The sequence below is a fragment of the Melospiza georgiana genome, chromosome Z, assembly GCF_028018845.1.
Source record: "Melospiza georgiana isolate bMelGeo1 chromosome Z, bMelGeo1.pri, whole genome shotgun sequence".
Classification (NCBI taxonomy): domain Eukaryota; kingdom Metazoa; phylum Chordata; class Aves; order Passeriformes; family Passerellidae; genus Melospiza; species Melospiza georgiana.
This window is the reverse complement of record NC_080465.1, coordinates 80,656,330-80,675,371: the sequence shown is the minus strand read 5'-3', so window position 1 is coordinate 80,675,371 and position 19,042 is coordinate 80,656,330. Positions and strand designations below refer to the sequence as shown.

Genomic DNA, 19,042 nt, shown 5'->3' with positions numbered 1-19,042 from the left:
CAGTTATCAGTTCTGTTTTGCTGCTGCTCCTGTCAATATCTTGTAAGTGATTTTGCAAGTAAAAATGATGTGTGACCATCTTTGTTGGAGGGAATGTATCTTCCATGTGATCCTGGCAAGCTCTCAATATTTTGTAGCTCCCAAACTATCAAATGCTATCTTTTAAAGAACTTTCTTATTTTTTCAGTAATACTCATTTTGCAGTTAATTCTAAAATTCTATTAGTTTAAATATTTAAATTCTGATCTATTTTTCAGTGTCCTAGTAAGGGACTTTTGTTGAGCAATGGTCTGTCCTTGCTTAAGTAATGTAATTTATGACATTTCAAACATGCAACATTCTGTTCTGAAAAGTATCATGTTTTAGTGGATGTATATGCTTGTACTTATTGATGTAAAGGTAACCATAAATGAAGAACCTCAAGTTCTTCATAAGAAGTTCTTCACAGACTCAAGTTCTTCATAAACTAAGAACCTCATAACTAAATTTTAGATAGCTAAATTTTGGAAATAAGACCAACAGCTGGTGAAATTTTCTTAGCATGGGCAACTTCCTAGACCTGCAGCTGAAACTGATACCCTTCCCAGCATGAGGCAGCTAATGAGAAAAATATCAGTTTCAAAGAGCAGATTCAAAGCAGGGCAGATGCCTGTCCACTTCATACTCAGTAGATCTGTTTGGCAAGAAGGTTTTATTCTTAATGATGAAACCAAAAAACACTGCTGTGGTATATGTTGGAGTAATTCACAGCTTCTGGTGGCCTATGCTCCTGAAGTAAAATCACCAAAAAAACCAGGATTGTTGTTATTTGCAAAAAAGACTGAGCTTAGCACAAGTGACATGACTCCTACTCCTTTTTCACCTAAGCTGTTTGATGTCTCTCAAGGCTGGAACAGAATGAGAGACATTATAAGTAAGGTAAATTAATATCTGCACTTTTCAATATCTGACCAAAACAAAAAGGGTTTACTTAGGCCTGAAAGGAAATGGTCCTAGACTACAGCAGATTTTCTGGGCCACAAATCAAAACTAGTTTTTATATTATTTTTTTGACTGAAAAATAGATAGATAAATGGATAGATGGAAAGGAAAGGGAAAGGGAAAGGGAAAGGAAATCCATCCTGAGAAAATTTACTAAAGTTTTGTGAAATTTCAAGGCAAATTTATTAAGCGGATGCATTCATTCAACATTACAAGAGGCTGCTAAGGTGAAACTGTGGAATTTCCTTGGAGATACCCAGACCTTTACTGGAAAAGGCTCTGAGCAAACTGCCACAGTTTCAGGGTGCGTCTTCTCCAGATGGCACTGAGTAGGAATAGAGGATCACCAAATGTTCCTGCCTTCCAAAAACTGTCCCTGTCTGTGGCAGGGGTGGATTCAGATGGGAAGGAGTTCCTGGCTGGGAGGGTGGGCAGGCCCTGGCCCAGGGTGCCCAGAGCAGCTGTGGCTGCCCCTGGATCCCTGGCAGTGCCCCAGGCCAGGTTGGACAGTTCTTGGAGCAGCCTGGGACAGTGGAAGGTGTCCCTGCCATGGCACAGGGTGGTACTGCATAAGCTTTAAGGTCACTTCCCATCCAAACCATTCTGAGATCCTGTGATGAGCTCAGAGTTCCTGCTTCTTTACAAAAACTAAGTGACTAAGCTAGAATATCCTCCCAACATTTCATCTAAATCATTCATCTTTTGGGTTAAAATCGTTCTTCTTGTCCTTGTAAAAAAATTGCTCTCCATCTCTTTTATCAGCCCTTCCCCTGGAGGCCCTGGCAGGGGCTCTGAGGTGTCCCTGGAGCTTCTCTGGTGCAGCTGAGCAGCCCCAGCTGTGCCAGGCTGGCTCCAGAGCAGAGGGGCTCCAGCCCTGGCAGCAGCTCCGTGGCCTCCTCTGCACTGGCTGCAGCAGCTCCAGCTCCTTGTGCTGCTGGAGCCGGGGCTGGGGCAGCTCTGCAGGTGGGCTCTCACCTGAGCACAGGGGCACAGGGGCAGGATCCCCTCCCTCAACCTTTTGTCATATCTGAAAGGATAATTTAAGCAGTTTCTGGAGTGAGTGGGGCTGATGAGCACACCCAAGGGCTGAATTGCCTGACTAGCTGCCTTAAAAAGCAACTTTTCCAGAGATGCCTGTTCTCCTCTGCTGTTTATAGCATGTGTTTTCTGAACAGTTTTTCTACAGATCTATCACTGAGAGAGAGCTAATATTCTATCAAACAAACTCTGGCTTTTATGCACTACAGTCATATTCTGTACAGGCCCAGGGCACATTTCAAGCTGGACTTAATTTTTTATAAATTTTGGTTCAGAAAAAGCGTAGAACATATCCTTAATTATATGTACATGTAATATACAATTATATTGTATATAATAATAATGATATAAGGATAGAGCATTAATCACATTTTTTTATTTGCCACTTTTAATATAATATGCCTTTTCTTTTTAGGTCTTTCTGCATAATGTGACATCCAGAAAACTGTTTTCCACCTATTTGCAGTAAACAGAGAACAAAGCAGTGAGAGGTAAAGCAATCTGGTGCCTGAACTCTGGAAGGTGAACATGTGAAGAGAGGACATTGGGATCGTGAACTGTAGGATCTGAGTATGTTTCTTTGGTTTGTTGGTTTTTGTTCTGTTTTGTTTTGTCTTTGTTTTGTTTTGTGGTTTTTGTTTTGGTTTTGGCATTTTTGGGTTTTTTTGTTTGTTTGGTTGTTTTTTTTTTTTTTTTTGCAATGCAATTTTTTTTGTATAATGTATTATTTGGAGCTTAGATATTTGAGTGAATAGAAATTGCATTACTATCTCTGTTAAGAACTATCAGAGTAAAACAAAAATAGTAGTTCTCATTAATCTACATATGGGACATTCTGTTGGTTCACAGAGAAACCATTAAGGTAGGATTTGAAGAAAACAAATGAAAAAATATAATGAAGCAGAGTTGGAGGCAAAATCTCTTATAGAAACCTCTGAGGGTAAGTGAGTAACCCTAAATACTATCTGGATTTGAGGTGGAGGTTCTCATTATTGATTGTGAACCTAAGAATTCAGCCTAATAGAATGCAGAGAATTAAATGATACAAAGTAATTTTAGAGATGTGACGTAGTGTTTTCAGCCTACATAATACTTTAATCCTCAGGCCTACTATTCTAAAAGTATCAGCTGGTGTTAATCAGGAATGCTCACAGCAGGGATTGAAATGGCCAGTTCACTCCTTTTTTTTCCAATCAGATTCTGCTCTCAGCCCCACTGCTGTCCTGTGTACTTGTGAAGGTAGGATTTGGTACATCATTTGATCTTCTTTTTGACTGCAAGCCAAATGAAAAACTGTATTTGACTCGCCTGCTGTACAAGCTGGTTAGATTTCCCTTTAGATATTCACTAGCCTGTATAAACCCAACCATTTTATAGGTGCTTTAGAATGTGTTTTCAGTGTGTTTTTAAGGGATCTGGACAAAGCTGAGTCATTATTCCTAGCCTTGTCCTGTGTTGGAGTGGTTCCATAGGATGGGGGATTTTTCAGTCTGGCTGAAAAATCTGGGTTTGTGCCTCTGACTCCAGGTACCCTCCTGCCCTCTTCCAGCTTTTCCCTCTGAGTTTTCCTTATGCAGGGCAGGAGAGACCGTGCTGGGATTCTGACTTAGTCCCTCCTGGGGAAGGCAGGAAGGCAGGCAGTGTGTCACTTGCTGAGTGACTCAATTTTGACATCACTGTCTTTAGGTACATCTCTTTGGTGACTAAAATGAGGCACACCATCTTTCCTGAGTCAGGTGAACTCTTTCCCTGAGGCTGTAAGGAGCTGCCTAAGTGTGAAGATAAGCAGAGTCCTCGCCTCTCCCAACAGCTTGGCTCTGCTTTTGCTCATAATAAATTACTTTCCAGATTCTGAGAAAGATCTATTGCCTCTTAATGTGAGGCCAGCACTTGGGCAATTCTCACAGTCAGTGGCTGTGAGTTGTTGTGTGAGCCCTTTCCCAGTCAGACAATGAGTTTTCTGTCTTATTTTGCTGGAAGGGAACAAATAATAATAACTTGGCCAGGGTCGACCATTGCATGACCACACTAAAGGTCTTTCACCCCAAAGATGGACTGAAAGCCTCATAAGCCTGATAGCAGTTCTAGATGCTGAAAGTTTGCCCAGCTGGACCTGGTGTGTCACAGGATCCCAGAATCCCAGACTGGATAAGTTTGGAAGGGACCAGAGGGAGTCAATCTGGTGCCACAGCCCTGCTCCAGCAGGATCATCCCACAACACAGGGCACAGAATTGTATCCAGAAGGGTCTGGAATATCCCCTGGGAGGGAGACTCTACACCCTCTCTGTTTCAGGGCTTGGACACTGCCCAGGGCAGAAGTTTTGCCTCCTGTGCAGGGGAATTGCTGGGCTCAGGCCCTGCCCGTGGCTCTGGTGCCATTGCTGGGCCTGGAGCAGATCCTGGGCTCTGCTCTGACCCCCCCTGCACACAGGGACACCCAGGGACACACAGGGACACCCAGGGCTGAGGGTGCCTCTCATCTGGGGCTCCTCCCCAGGCTGAACAGCCCCAGCTCCCTCAGTGTTTCCTCACAGGAGATGCTCCAGTCCCTCCATCACCTGTGTCACCCACCTATGGACCTACTCCAGGAGCTCTCTTTGCAAGGATGAAGTGAGGGACCCCTCTGGCTGCCCATTTTCCTGTGCTGGCATATCTCTTTCTGACCCATATTAAAAACCTCCACTGCACACTGGCATGCCCTGAAATTCCCAGGGGATGATGTGCAGTTTTCCATGTGCAGGGACGCTGGGTGGACAAGCAGGAGCTGCAGTCTCCTGAATGGGAAAGGTTAATAACCACAGTGTTGTTGCAAAGGTTTTTAGTAATGGAATATTATGGGTGAATTTTCTGTCCCCTCTGTCTAGATGATATTTCATTTATGATCAGAGATCCTTGCTTTTCAAGAGTTGATTCCTTTCCAGCTCACGGCTGAAGACTTAAAAAATAAAGTTCACATCTTGTTAGCGTATTGTCATTTTGAGAACTCATCCTTCTGAAACCCAGGGTTATAATTTTGCCTGAATCTCACATTGTATAATAGGGAAGAGTTTGTGCCCTTCAGAGTGGCCTTAAATAGCAGTAGCACAAAGAAAGCGATCAGATGCCATTAGCAGCCTTCTGTTGGATTAATGGCCAGCAAAATCTGGTGAAGATGCCTGGAGCTTTCTAGCATCACTGTTGTGACTTTGTACACAATTGCCCACGAGCAGCTACACAACATGCAGCTCTGTTACTCAACATCCAGCCCAGCACAGCACAGTCCCCCACGCATCCCTCCCCACTGCCTTCCCAAGGGAATGCAGTGCCTCTCCCGAGGGGACACGGCGAGGCAGAAGCTCTCCTGTGCTTGAAATCCTCCATCTCAACATGGCTCTTGGGCTTTCTGTCCTGCACACTTGTGTGACTCTTCTTTATCCTCCTGCCTGCTTGAGCTGGACTGGCTTGGCTGGAGAACCAGCCTGTGGTGTGCAAAAATAGAGAGACGCGATGCGATGCTGTCTGAAGATTTCAGCGGGGCTTGCTTGAGAATGCCACAAGCCACATTTTCAGGCCATCACTTTGCAAGCACTTTCAGCTCACAGAAAACAGCACTGCTGCCAAAAGCATCCAGCCTTCTCACCCCTTCATCTCCAAATTCCAGTGTAGCATCCCTTCTCCTGATTTTGGGTCTGTCTGTTTCTTGGGCAGCTGAGCCATCTGACAACTAACCTTTAAAATTCTTTTCCTGCTGGGCTTATTCTAAACTGGATTGCCTCTCAGTTAATGATGGAAAACCCATGCAAACACTAATGCTGTGCAAGATGAAGAGCAGTGCAACAACAAACATAGGTGGCTGAGAGCAGGACAGGTTTGATTTTCCATTGGTATTCCAGTTTAAGCCAGGTTGTAGTGCTTGTAGCGATGCAGCTTCATGTTTCCTTCATTAAAAAGCCAGTCTGCCCTGGCACACCATAAATTTTTCCATAAAATAATGTAGTCTGGAACAGCTAGTTAGAGCTGTTTGAGAAAGTGGTAGTTTTTTAAATTTTATTTTTAATTAGACCAGATGCTGCACTTTCATTAAACAACTCTGCAGATGTAGGAGAATCAAAGAAAACCCTATCTGCACCTAAAATATATTATTATTATATAATTCAGTCTCTTCCAGAGTCAGAAGATGCTGTTTCACCCCGGGGTAACTTGCAAGCAAGTGCACAGACCAGGCTGCAGAGGCAGAAATTGTGAGGGGAGGAGGAGAGGCCTTTGACAACCTCCCCAAGCTGGGAGGCAAAGGTCAGAGAGGGGAAGGGAGCTGCTGTACTTTGGATGTTCAACTTGTCAAAGTTTGTTTAGTGAAAAAAACAGGAATATTTCCCAAAGCTCCTCTTCTGGGCACATCTGTTATTTTTTCAGTAAATGAACTGAAATAACAAAGGGGGAGGAAAGTTAACTCCCTAACATCACACATGGAGAAGGAGTGATGTCCCTTTCTCGTTATCAGATTCTGCTTGTGTTGGGGGGAAATGTCAGCCCCTAGTCCACCCTGAACAAAGAGATTCCCAACAGCAAGTTCAGAAGAGGATGATATCATGGGACCTTTGCAAACCAGGACCAGCTCCTGGGAATGTGTCTTTGATACTGATGTAACTCATCTTTAACTTGAACAGGATTTTCAGGAGGAAACACAGATTTTTTGCAGTGATAGTTTGGCTGGAAATCCCTATTACCTTCCTTTCTTACCTCTCACCAAGCCCCTGTAAAAGACTGGAGCCCAAGCAAAATACATGTGGGGTTTGAGGCACCAACCCCACCAGGTGTTCAGCTCCACCAGGCCTGAAACAGGAAAGGGAGCAGGGAAAACAGGACAATGTCACTTGGAGGGGAGCAGAAACTCATCTGCACCAAAAAATGTCTCCTAAAGAGCACAGTCTCTCTTCTGTACTCTCTGCCAATTGTGCTTGATTAATCAGATTTCTGTGGGGGTGTTTTCTTTTGCTCCATTCCTAACAGCATATTTTTCCATAAGTGATCTGAGTCTTGTTGCAGATAGCTCGTTGCCTGTGAGATCATGACTCTTCCAAACAGTTGCAATATTTTGCTCTCAGAAACTAAGAAAATTCTGGTTGAAAAAAATCCCATCAGTACAATGGCCAGGGCATTGGTCCCACAAAGGTGTTTGTTCTTTTAAAAGTAATCAGTGTGAGCTTTCTTCCCTACCAAAAAGATGGGAGGGAGAGTTAATCTGGCCTTGCTCCTGAGGAGCTGGCTGAAGATTTCCTGCTGGAGTCTGAGATAGTTTCGGACCAGGGAGCATTTCTGTGCCACACACCTGTGCCAACATCTCCCCCACCTCGGCACAGACAGCTGCAGCAGAAAGCCCCATCCACTCTGGGGAAAACACATTTTACAGTAGCATCCCATCCCCCAGCCAAATGGGATCAAGCTGAGGCAGCTGCAGTCCAGGTCCCATGAGGAATACTACAAAAAGTGCAATTAAAATAATTAGTTAATGCCTTTTTATCCGGGATGGTAACAAATAGGGAAAAGAGCTTGAAATAGCTATTCTACATATCAGTCCAGTATGGTATTGGATGCTTCCCAGGATTGCTCTAAGCTTTCCCCAGGGCTTTAAAAGCTTGTGGGTAGTGCTTGCCCGCTTGCTGGATTAAAGATCTCTATTACTGATGGTAACAGGGGTAGGTTAAAGCTGCTTGAGCAGTAGATTTTGCTGTGAGAACAAAAAAAGTGAGTCTGAGTTTATAATAAAGTGATTTAGATTGCCATTCCTCCCTAGGAAATCAAGATTGCTTCCCATTGATTTAAACATGTACTGGCTTAAGCTCTTGATTAAGCAAAATTTGCCCAATGATTCAACTTTATGGGGGATGCACAAACAAAAAAAATACATGGCCAAACACATCCGTGGCACAACTCAGTGAAATGTGGCATTTACCCAGCTGTTAGCTGCTTGTTGTTTGAGGATTTCTCTGCTAGCCTTCAAATGGTGCAATAAATGAAGATTTCTTTTGCAGACATTCTTTTCCTGAAGTGTTCAAGGCAAATAAAGCACTGTACCAGGAACTTCAGCCCCAGCAAACTGTATTTGTTATTGCCACAGCAGGTGATATTTATTCTGCAGCCAAGTGAGATGGCCAAAGGGTGAAATATAACCTAGAAATCAGGGCAGAATCTCTTAATAATCTTTAGATCCTCTGATTTCACTCTGAGATTTCATCCAGGGGCCAAATTATGCAAACATTAGGTTTTTTTCATTTTATATTCCTATCGTCATTCCCTGCCATCGCTGTGGGGTAACCTGCAGGTCAGGCATCTTATTGAAGAACATGAAAATACAGAATAATACTGAATAATAAATGCTTCAGGTCCTGCAAGCTCTCCCTGTGTCCCACCTCCGTGGCAGATGAATACAGAATAGCTGAGCTGAGGGAAGTCTGGGTAGCTCACACAGTGATTTTGAGGTGTTCATATGCAGTCTGTGAAGCTGCCAATGATCTTAATCTTTGCATGGATCATCAGAGCAGATTTTGAAGCTCACTAAGCACTTTGGTTTGTGGCAGCATGGTCCAAAAGCTACCTTCTATATAACTGGGCATTTCCTTTTCATAGTTTCAGATTATTTCCTTTTTATAGTTTCAAATTATTTGATTTTTCTTGCTTTTAAAATTATTTCAGTTCTAGGCAACCTGTTATTTTAAAGTATCTGATTCTCTTATGTTGTATGGAAGTATAACTCCCCCCATCTCCTCATTCCAGACCATTTTTTGATATCACTGAGGGGGAAGAAGAACCCAAGGTTTGCTTTGTTTTCCTTTTGTCTGTGAGTGGAGGGTTAACAGCAGAAGAGGGAAGAAGAGTTAGCAAAGGGGAGTGTTAGTCATGTGGACAGAATGCCAGCAGCAAAGCTGGCACATGTTGTTCCATTCACATGGAACTATGTTTTATTCATTTTGTGATGATCATCTACAGTAGCTATGGGAGAGAAACAAGAGGACCAGGGTAAAAGTGGAAATCTGGGTAAAATTCTCTGTAGCTTTGTCCCCCTTTGGTGGTAGGTGGTTGCAGGAAGTGTGATTTTCTGTGACATTTTCCCTGGATTTAAGACTGACACTTTGAGTGGATTAAATATTAAGGGGAAAACAATCATAGCTCACTTCCTGATGTTATTTTCCTGATGTTATTTTCCTGACATCAGCTTGTTTCCATGCTGTTTTCACCCTTGGCCCTCTTGTCATCCCACTTGCAGCTGAAATGGTCATCCTAAGCTCCTGTTATACTCAGGAAAGGAAAAGGTGTTTCTGGGATGTGACTCATTTGACGTATCTTTGGGATACTCTGGGATTCAAAGAGCTCTTATTCTCCACGGAGCATGTTGACTAAATCCCAGCTAAGTGCCTGGAGGGTTTTGGTGAGTGTAGGCACATTCACTGGTGGTGGGAGTTAGACTCATCTCTCTTCAGTGCTGGTAACATCAATATTTCTTGTTTTCCAAGAGCTGTGCGTGATACTTGCGCATCTTCAGCAGGCATGTCAAGGAATTGGGGATGGGATTGCGTAGGGAAGTGGATCCTGTGCTCAGTCAGGTGGATCCTGCTCTTGCTAGAACGAGATCTTAGGATCTTACTGGCAAAATGATATGTTAAAGGGCAGCAGGGATTTTTTGTTGTTGTTTTTTTGGTTTTTTGCCTGTGGAAAGTTGTCCTTGGTCCTTCTGCAAGGCCATGAAATGCTCTGGCTGCTGGTTCGGAAATGAGGGAAGAGGTGCTGAGGAGGGCAAAGACACCCACCTGCGCTGCATGAGAGCTGACTGGGTGGCAGATGACTCCTCCCCAGCCTGCAGCAGTCACAGCTCAGGTGCTGGGAGCAGCATGCCATCACAGAAATCCCCTCTTGCCTTGCCAAGCTGGCCTGGAGTCCCCAGCACTGTGGTGCAGCTCTGCCTAAATTCAGGGAGGAAGCCTGGTAGAACATGGAGCTGAGCCCAAACCTACAGCTAATTAGGAATGATAGTTAGGGTTGCTGTCCCCTCTCCAATGAAGATAAGGATGGACTTGGTTTTTTTAGCCTGCTGAGAGGGAGTTTAGGGTTTTACATTAAAATAAGACAGGATAGTTCTGCAAAAGCAGCAAAATCATTAGCGATTCTTTAATTGAAGCTTTGACATATAATATTAATAACCTATTAAAGCCAATGGGGTGTGAAACATTTGGAACTGTAGCTTGAAATCACGTTGGATGGATATTGAACTGTGACTTTTTGTAGCTGTGTAACTCTTCACTAGCTGCTGGGGAGATAAAACTGCTAACGGGAACACATTAATTTCTGGAGCACAGTCATGTTGTGATGGGAGAGTGGAGACTGCAAGGACAGACAGTGGGTACAAAATGCAGAGTTAATGGCTTTTCTGCGTATTTTAGGGGAGGTGATGTGCTGGTTCCAGGCAGCAGCTGGTGAACTCAGGCCTGGAGCTCTGCATAGAGAACTAGTCAGAACTTGCAGGGATTTTCCAGGTGTGTATCCCAGGGCAAGGTGTGTATTCCTGTGGAGCTGGTGACTGTCTCAGCTAAGGTGATGTGTCACAGCGCAGCGTTTGTTGTGAAAACACTGATTTTTGCAGTGCCAGCTGGTTCTGCTTCATCAACTGGAAGGAGAAGTGCTGAGGAAAAAAGTTTGTCCTTCCTTTGTCCAGAGCAGAAGAATGCTGAGTGTACAGATCTGAGCTGCAGCTTCCTTGGATTTCCAAGCCAAACCTTCAGTGATACCCAAGGTGAGGGGCCAGCACCTGAGCATGAGCTGCCAGAGGGAAGCAAGCTGATGACTCTGCCATAGCTCCCTCCTGCACTGGAAGGACTTAATTTTAATATTATTTTGTGTTTGACATGGTCCTTTTTTCCAGTTGGGAAAAGAAAACAGAAAACCTCTACCTGGAATAGTGTATTGTGAGGGATGGCTCCAAATGAGGAAAAGCAAGAGCAACCAGGAGGCTAGAAATCTGTAAATTAAAAAGGGGTAAGGGACATTCTTCATACACCCTTCCCACTTTGCTTTTAATTCCCTTACCTGGTAAAGCTTAGAGCAAAAGTTGAATCGGTTTATAATGACAGTGTGCAACACTTTAGGATATATCCTCCTTAATATCTTTGTCTTTGGCACAGTGAAAAAAAAAAAAAAAGAACAACTTATTGTGATTATTGCCCCTCTTATTAAACAAATATTTTGTCTCTGATTCCAGCGAGGAAAGGTGAAGCCACAGTGTTGTTCTTGTTTGCCAGCTGCTTCCATGCACTGCAAGGACCCACAAACAATACTAGTTTTGGTTTCTGTTGTCACATCAATTGTCAGAGCTCTCCTCATCAATTAAGAAACTTTTGAAGCTCTGAAACCTTCAGTGTGAATGTGGCACTGTGGTTCAAATTCTCAAGCGCAGCAAAAGAGAAATTTAGATTTGGGCAATCCGTATCTGTGAAAGGGAACCATGATAACAACAGAAAATGCAGATCTAAAATGCAGACACAGTATTTAATTTTAACTGATCATGAAAAGAAGCAGCAAGCCAGTGGAGGAATATTTTCACTGGTGACTTTTCACTGTTTAATGTTTCAATACACTGAATTACATTTGGAAGTCATAAGCATTGAAGAATACTTTGTAGACTCTGAGCCCAAACAGTGGTTTTACTGTGCTTGAACACTTGGTTTATCTTCCTCCTTTACCCAGGTCCAAAGCCATTCTCTCTCACTGCCAGCAGCCCCTTTCTTGCTGCTGTTTGCTCTTGTGGGTAATATTTATTATCATTTGATATTTATTATCATTGAAACTGAAATTGTAATTCAGAGAATGCTCTACCAAGAGTAATTTGTTCCCAGGAGGACCTTTTAGCTACACAGTAACATGAAAGCATCAAAATGCCAGAAGAACATTATAAAAATGAACTGTCCTGGTGCTAAAATAAGCTTTAATTGATTGAGAATTGCACTGAGCCTGACAATCTGAACCATTTATTATTATTTTTCTTTCAAGCTTCAGCTACATGTGATTTAGAGTGACTGAATTATAGTTCCCACATACCTTCCTACCCACAGTGCGTGAAAGAAAACCCACGCACAAATTTCTTAGCTCCAGAGGAGCTGCTGGATACACCTGGAAGAAAATAAAAAAGCTGATTGAAAGTGATGTTTAAATAAAGGTGATGCTGATGGGAACATTCTGAAAAAAAAAAAAAACCCCAGCCCTATTCTGGCTGAATGCCATGCTGTGCTGCCCTCTCCTCATCCCCACTCTTCTGGGGATTGTCTCTCCCTGTCAAAGGCAGTTCCTTAATATCTGCCTGCACAGCACTGGATCCTGTAGGCCGTATGGTGTTGGATGTTAATATTGGCTGTGGATAAATTACCATTCTGTCTTCCCCATTTTAGGTTCTTAGAGACAATAAATGCATCCAGTTGACTGTACTCAGCTATTTAAATGAACATCTGTTGCAGGGTCTCCAGCAAGAGATCAATACCACCACCAAAGATTGTGGATAAAAACTGAAAATTTTCTGACTGATGGATGTACTGGTGGTCCTGTTATAGAAAGAAATATGTGGAATACAGCACTGGAAGTAGCTGGAAGTAGCTATTGTCAACAGGGTCATCATAAATCATAGAATCACAATTTGGGTTGGAAAGAACCCTAAGGATCATCTTGTTCCAACCACTGCCATCAGCAGGGACACCTTCCACTATCCCAGCCTGAGTTTAAGGTCTCACTCTAATCACAGCCCTGGACAAATTCACTTGCAGCTAGGAGCCAAACAAGGATTTCCATTTAACTCCCAACATCCTAAGGGGAGGAAGATGCTTACATACAGTTTTGGCTGCGGCCCTCCATCTCCCTGCCCATGCCAGCACTGCCTGTAACAGGGCTGTAAAGGGCCAAGATGCTGGTAGAGGTCAGGGCTGATCCAGGCCCTGCCTCTGCTTGGAGCTTATCCCTCTGGGTGGCTGGTGCTGCCCTTGAGACTCTCTAGCTTCTCTGGCAGCAGAATGGACCATTGTTGTCTTGGTTTTGCACTTGTTTGTAAGCCGAGCCGTTTCCATGCTACCAAACATGACTTCCAAATTGCAATTCCTGCTGCCTGCCAAAGGGGCTAATAAATCCCGCTGTCACCTTTCCTTCTTGCCTGGGTAAATTACAAATGCCGGTGGCAGGAGCTGACTCAGCTGATGCCTGGCTGCAGTGTCTGACTGTTCCAGGAATGTTCTTTATTTGTTACCCTAACACAGGAAAGCACGACCCAGGGATTTATGGCAGATCACAGATCCAAAGGAAGGAGTTTGAAAATGCCACCAGCTTTATTAATAGCCACCTCTGTGGCCACTTTTCAGGTCAGACCAGAGACTGTGCAGGGCTTAAAATCTGAATCCACACTGCCCCAGGAGGGGCAGAAAGGTGTGCCTGGTCACAATGCTGTAAGGGTAGAGGTGTCTCTCTTCCAGGTTCCTTGTCCAGGTTCCAGTGGGCATTTCCAGAGTGCCAGAAGAGCAAAATAAAATATGCCTCATGAATAACGGGGATTTTTGAAGACCACAAAAGCCAGATGGATATTTTTTTTAATTAATAATTTTTGTCATGGACTAGCGTGAATTATTTAAAAAATCATGATGTGTCTGAATACATACTGGCTTTGGCTAGAGGAGTAGCTCAGGTGAAGTAGCAGTTAGACTAGTGGATACTAATGTGTGTAGCCAGCATTGTAATTAGTGCTGTTGGAGGGCATAATGAGGAATGGCTCAAAACCTGAATGTCTGGCTTTCTTGAAAGGTCATGGGAACTAAAGCTGATGGTTAATTCAAGAGGAATATACTTAATTCCTCTGAATACAAAATCACTGCAGAACTGAGATAAAAAGTTACCCTTGTAACTTCTTCTAAATGATTTTTCTATAATAGGTCTCTTTTACATCTTGATCATAAAAGCAATGTAAAAATTTGAAGGTTTTAATTAGGTGATAGTTCAGAGGAAAAGTTTCATTTTCACGTTTACATCCATTCTTTAATGTGGATTAATGCCACTCACTGACAGAGCAAAACATAGTCCAAAATCTGATGTGCTCTCTCTGTGAATTAATATGCCATATTGCATATTTTTAAAAATATTTGAGATTAACCTTTTCACTTTTTCTGTAAAAATGTACTGCTGAAATAGTGAAGTAATATTAATTGTGGTTTTCAGCATTAGATAACGTGTGATCCTTACTCTGGTCATGGGAAATATTTGTTCATTGTGATGTTACTACTGAAATATTTTCATCCAAAAGAAATACCAATCTTTCAACACCCATTAAAGTGAGTGCTACTGATTCCAGTGCTTTCCTTTCGGAGGTTTTAAAGGTGGTTTTGGAGAACTGGGTGGGAGTTATGACTTGTTTGGAACAGAGGCAGGATCACATTTCTTATTTGAGAGCAACTGCTGGCCATGGAAACCCTTTGACCCCTCTGTGGCTCTGCCAACATCTCAGTCCCCTTGAGTTGTTGCTAAACCCAGGGGTCTCATGCAGTGCTCCAAAATCACACTAATGTTTATTATTGATGATTCCTGTAAATGAATCAGGATCCTGTTTCTTTTTCTCTGCAGAGAGGCTGGGCTTCCACTGTTCTCAGTTTCTTCTAGCTGGGGCCATGAGCCTGAATAGGACCATAACAATCACACTTAACTTCCTTTGTTTTCTAGGAACATGGAAATACCTCTGGGAAAGCAGAGATGTCCTCAGCTCTGAGTTTTGCATTTTGCTGTATATTTTAGCAGGCTCTGCTATAAGGAACTGTCAGCAGTAAATGTACAGCACTGCAGCCAAGGCAGCCTCTGCAGAGCTTCCTGCCAGGAGACCTTATTCCTTTGAGGCAGACATCATTCCTTTCCCAACAGAGACGATGTCATCAGGGTAAAAAAGGGATATTTTATATACTGGGTCATTTTCTCCCCCATAATGGAGCATTATGTGACCCATAATTGGAGAAAAATTGGTCATGATTTAAGAGATGATGTAATGTGTATCCAGTGTACAGGCCATATGTTGTGTTCAGGACATGTCCTCTAATTCAGCTGTCTCCACAGGTGGGAGCCTGGTGCCAAATTGGCCACTGTCATCTCCACGTGGCTGAACCCAACTCAGAAGAAAATAAATGTTTACATCTTAGCTGGATCCTTTCAGCTTCCTTCTCTTTCTCAGTTTAAGACATATGGATTTGTGGCAGTGATGGGGGACTAGACATTGTGTTAAGCGCTCGATTATGCTAATACATTCATGTTTTATATCTGCAAAAGAATTAATATTGATAAGCATATGTTTATGAGTTTCGTGTTCAGCAGAACCTTCCAGCCATATACCTATGTGCCAGCTCTTTGCAAAATCAGGGATCTAGCAGTTTACACAAGCATTGTGGAAACTGTAAATAGGCACGATTTAATTTTAATTTAGGGGGGAAAATGAGGTGTAAAAAATGTTCTCCTCAAACTGTTTACCACCCATAGTATTCTGCAATGCTGGCTAGGGAGTTCTTTGGTCTGAATAACAGCCATGAAGAGTGGCTGAGCAGGCAGGAATAAAAAAAATCCTGAAGGGGAACGTGAAGCATGTCTTGTTTTACCCTGAACCTGTATGATTCTGTGAGTTAACATGTTCAGTTAAGTGTTCTGTGGTTAAACAACCAAGAGACAGATCTGCTGTCCCAGACACCAAATACCCTTGCTTTCAGCTGAAATTAGGATGCATGATCAGTCAAACATTGATTCAAATGACAGGTTCAGTGAAAGATACTTAAAAAAATATCCCAATCAGGCCTGCCTATCAAAAATGAATTTTTCTAGTTCATTTGCATTAAAAAATAAACTGCATTTCAGCAGGAAAGGCTGTGTATTGTCCTTTCAACAGAGAGAGAGAGAGGAACTTAGTGCCTCCAGAAGAGAAGTAGAGTCTGACCCCTACCAGATTTTGTCCTCTTGCCAATTCATCTTTCCTCAAATAGAGCCTCAGTAGCATGGTCTTGTCTTCTTTGTCTTTGAAATTTAATGCTAGCTTATTTTTAAAAAAAATGAATAAATTCAAACCTGCTTCATTGGGCCCCAAGGGCAAATGATGGGCTCCCATTGGAGGGTGTCACTGTAAGGAGCATGTTTGTGTTTGTGTTAGAGCACTCAGAGTCTCACTGCTCAGGCTGGAGGAGTTTCTTGTGACAGATTATCTCTGGTGATATTTAGCAAGCAGCTCACATGCAACAAATAAAGGCCAGACACGTGTAAGCAGTAAGTAAGAGTGACTGCTTCTGGCAGCTTCATATTAAGATCCATTTTGCCAGATTTGCTTTAGATTTTGAAGTCTGTGCCCCAAGAATGGATGCAGGAATACCCGTTCTGAGCTTGTGTCTGTCGTGCTGGAAATGTTATTAAAGCAGCTGGATGCAGCACTTGGGGGCATGGGTGAATGTGGACCTGTCAGTGTTGGGGGAATGGTTGGGCTCAAGGCTCTTAGAGGGCTTTTCCATTCCTTCTCAGACTCTGGAGGGGATCTGTTGTTGTCTGCTGCTTGTTCAAGTGCAGGGTGTAAAATTATTATAAAAAATATATGTTTTTTTCTCTGCAGAGGCCTGATGCTTTAAAGGAGGCCTGCAGTTTACAAGTCAAACTCTCAAAGGGCCCCAGGAATGAGTGCTGACACTGCTCATTCAGCACTTCTTCTGCAGTCTCAGACTGTTTCACTCGCAATAAATATTGCAGGCAACCTTGAGCATCCTATGAAAATTTGTCAATAGACATTCTGTTTCTCTGTGCTTGCACGGAGCTGGTCTGCTTCCAGTTGTGCAGTGTTGTTGTTGTACTGGGCTGAGGGCAGCAAACAGATTTCTTTTGCATGTGACGTCGGGAATGATGCCTGTGCAAGCTCTGGCATGGAAAACCTCTCCTATTTTTTGTAGGTACCTTTGTACTTTGGGTCTGCAGCTCTCCTGCTCATAGGTCGCTCAGGTGCTGCATCTTCTGGCCAGTCCTGATATAGCAGAGAATGATGAGAGGACACAGAAAATCAAAGACTGACAGAATACATGGGCTGTTTGCTGCAGCTCAGGCTCACCATCACTCCAGGAGAAAGAGCTTCTGCTAGGCTCAGGAATTTGGTGCATTACTGCACAGATCTCAAGGGGAAAAAAAATCGTTTTGAATGGAGGGCAGTAAAAGTAGAAAAGCTGAAAGTGTTTTCACCAAAACCTAGGTGACATAAGAATCTGCAAAATAAGTTTCACACCTACAGAAAATCATAGGAAGCCAAATTCTACTCTCTGATAATTTGCTGTTATTGTAAAATGACTCCCAGAGCAACTGAGGCAAATTTCTCTGAGTTTTCAAAGCTATCAGTAGAAATCAAACAGTTCAAATCATTAAGTAAATTTTCCTTCACTTCTGAACTTATTGGCCTTGACTAAGCTGCTGCATACAAATCTGCCAGTGCAGTGTCTTGTGGGGTCTCAGACTGGGAATTTTGATGGCTGTGCAGCTTTTCCTTTTGCTGGGAGGGTTTTTGGTAGATCCATCTAGATGGTTCAGTTCCTATATGGAAACAGTCTCATATAATGTGAGCTTGTAGAACTGATCATTTATAGAATAAATATTTACCCCCCAGAGCTGATGGCTTTTATTTGACCCCAGAGCTGATGGCTTTGACAACAGGGAATCAAACTACTTTTTGTGTTTAGCTTGAAGTCCCCTGGTGTATGTATTATTCCCAGTGCAGTGCATCCCACTGAGTTATTTCTCTATCCTAAATATTGGGTTTTTTTTCCTTTTTTATGGAAGACCCTGAATGACAAGATAGTAGAAGAGTGTTTCCAAGGAAGTATCAGTATGTCCTTGCCCTCTACCCCTGCTTTTCCCTGGATAATCTTTGATGAGGCTTGGGGTCCCCACTGTATTTATAAGCAAGGTGATAATGGAAGCATTTAGCAGGGTTCAGAAATAGAGGTGTGGGATTTGTGAGAGGCACTGAGGCAGGACACACCAGGGGCTGGGTCCCTGAACCTTCTCTGCAAAGTTATTTGTGTCTAAAATGCTGCTCTCCAGCGTGCAGGAGTTCAGGGTGACCAGCATCACACCTTAAACACTTGTGTGACTTTTACTACTCAAAATCAAGTAAGGTAAAGCCTGCTTTAGCCATTTTCTGGCTTGGCTAAATTGCTGTAGGGCATGCTGAGGACTAGCCCTGTCTTTAAGGATTGTGTTGAAAGGGTTGCACAAAGTTACCTTTGGCCCTTCTTCACAAGGAGCACGAGTTACAGCTGAAACAAAATCCATGAACACTCTGTTTGCTGCTCCACACAGCTGGGCTGCTGGCACACTAGAGCAATTTGCATACGCTGATTTAACTGTTGGAAAAATCTATTCACACAAAAATCTTCTATTCTCTTAGACAATGGATTTTTCCCCCCTCATTTTGTTGTCAAAATCGTTCTCCCATCTGTTATTGGGGCAAAACAACCTCCTAGTCTGGATGTTTCATTCATGGATAAAGCTTTCATTGGAACTTGTTTTAGGGTTGGGTTAGACTTTGCTCCCAGAGAAATGAGCAACAAAACTCCCTGTGAGCTGAACTGAGCCTCTCCTGAAAATGAGGGGGTTTTAGAGGAGTTACGATGGCTGTGGACAAGGTCTTGTTGCTCTGCCCTTTCAAAAGGGAACTGTGTCTAGTGAAGGAACAATCAGAATATTTGTCTCTTTAAATGAATGGTTCTTAGAGCCTGCACTGAGAGGCAGGCTCCCTCTCTGCGGCTGTGAGGCTACTCAGAGCCTCCAATAAATCAGCATGCAGGCAGGGAGAGCTCTGTCCTTGAAGGGATGCACAGTGACCTTGCTCATGCTTCCTCTGGAGGAATAGGGGAAACAGAGGAGCCCAAATAGTGAGCAGAGTGGCACCGAAGGCTCTGCATTCTGCATGCAAATGCCACGGCACGGGAGCCACGGCACGGACAGCGCGCTGCTGCACAGAATGCAGCTTTC

The 19,042-nt window shown here is 43.2% G+C and overlaps 1 protein-coding gene across 2 annotated transcripts in view; it reads left to right on the top strand.

Moving 5' to 3' along the window:
• ST8SIA5 (ST8 alpha-N-acetyl-neuraminide alpha-2,8-sialyltransferase 5) overlaps positions 1 to 19,042 on the top strand; it is a 71,600-nt gene that overhangs the window by 3,240 nt on the left and 49,318 nt on the right. The window lies entirely within an intron of this gene.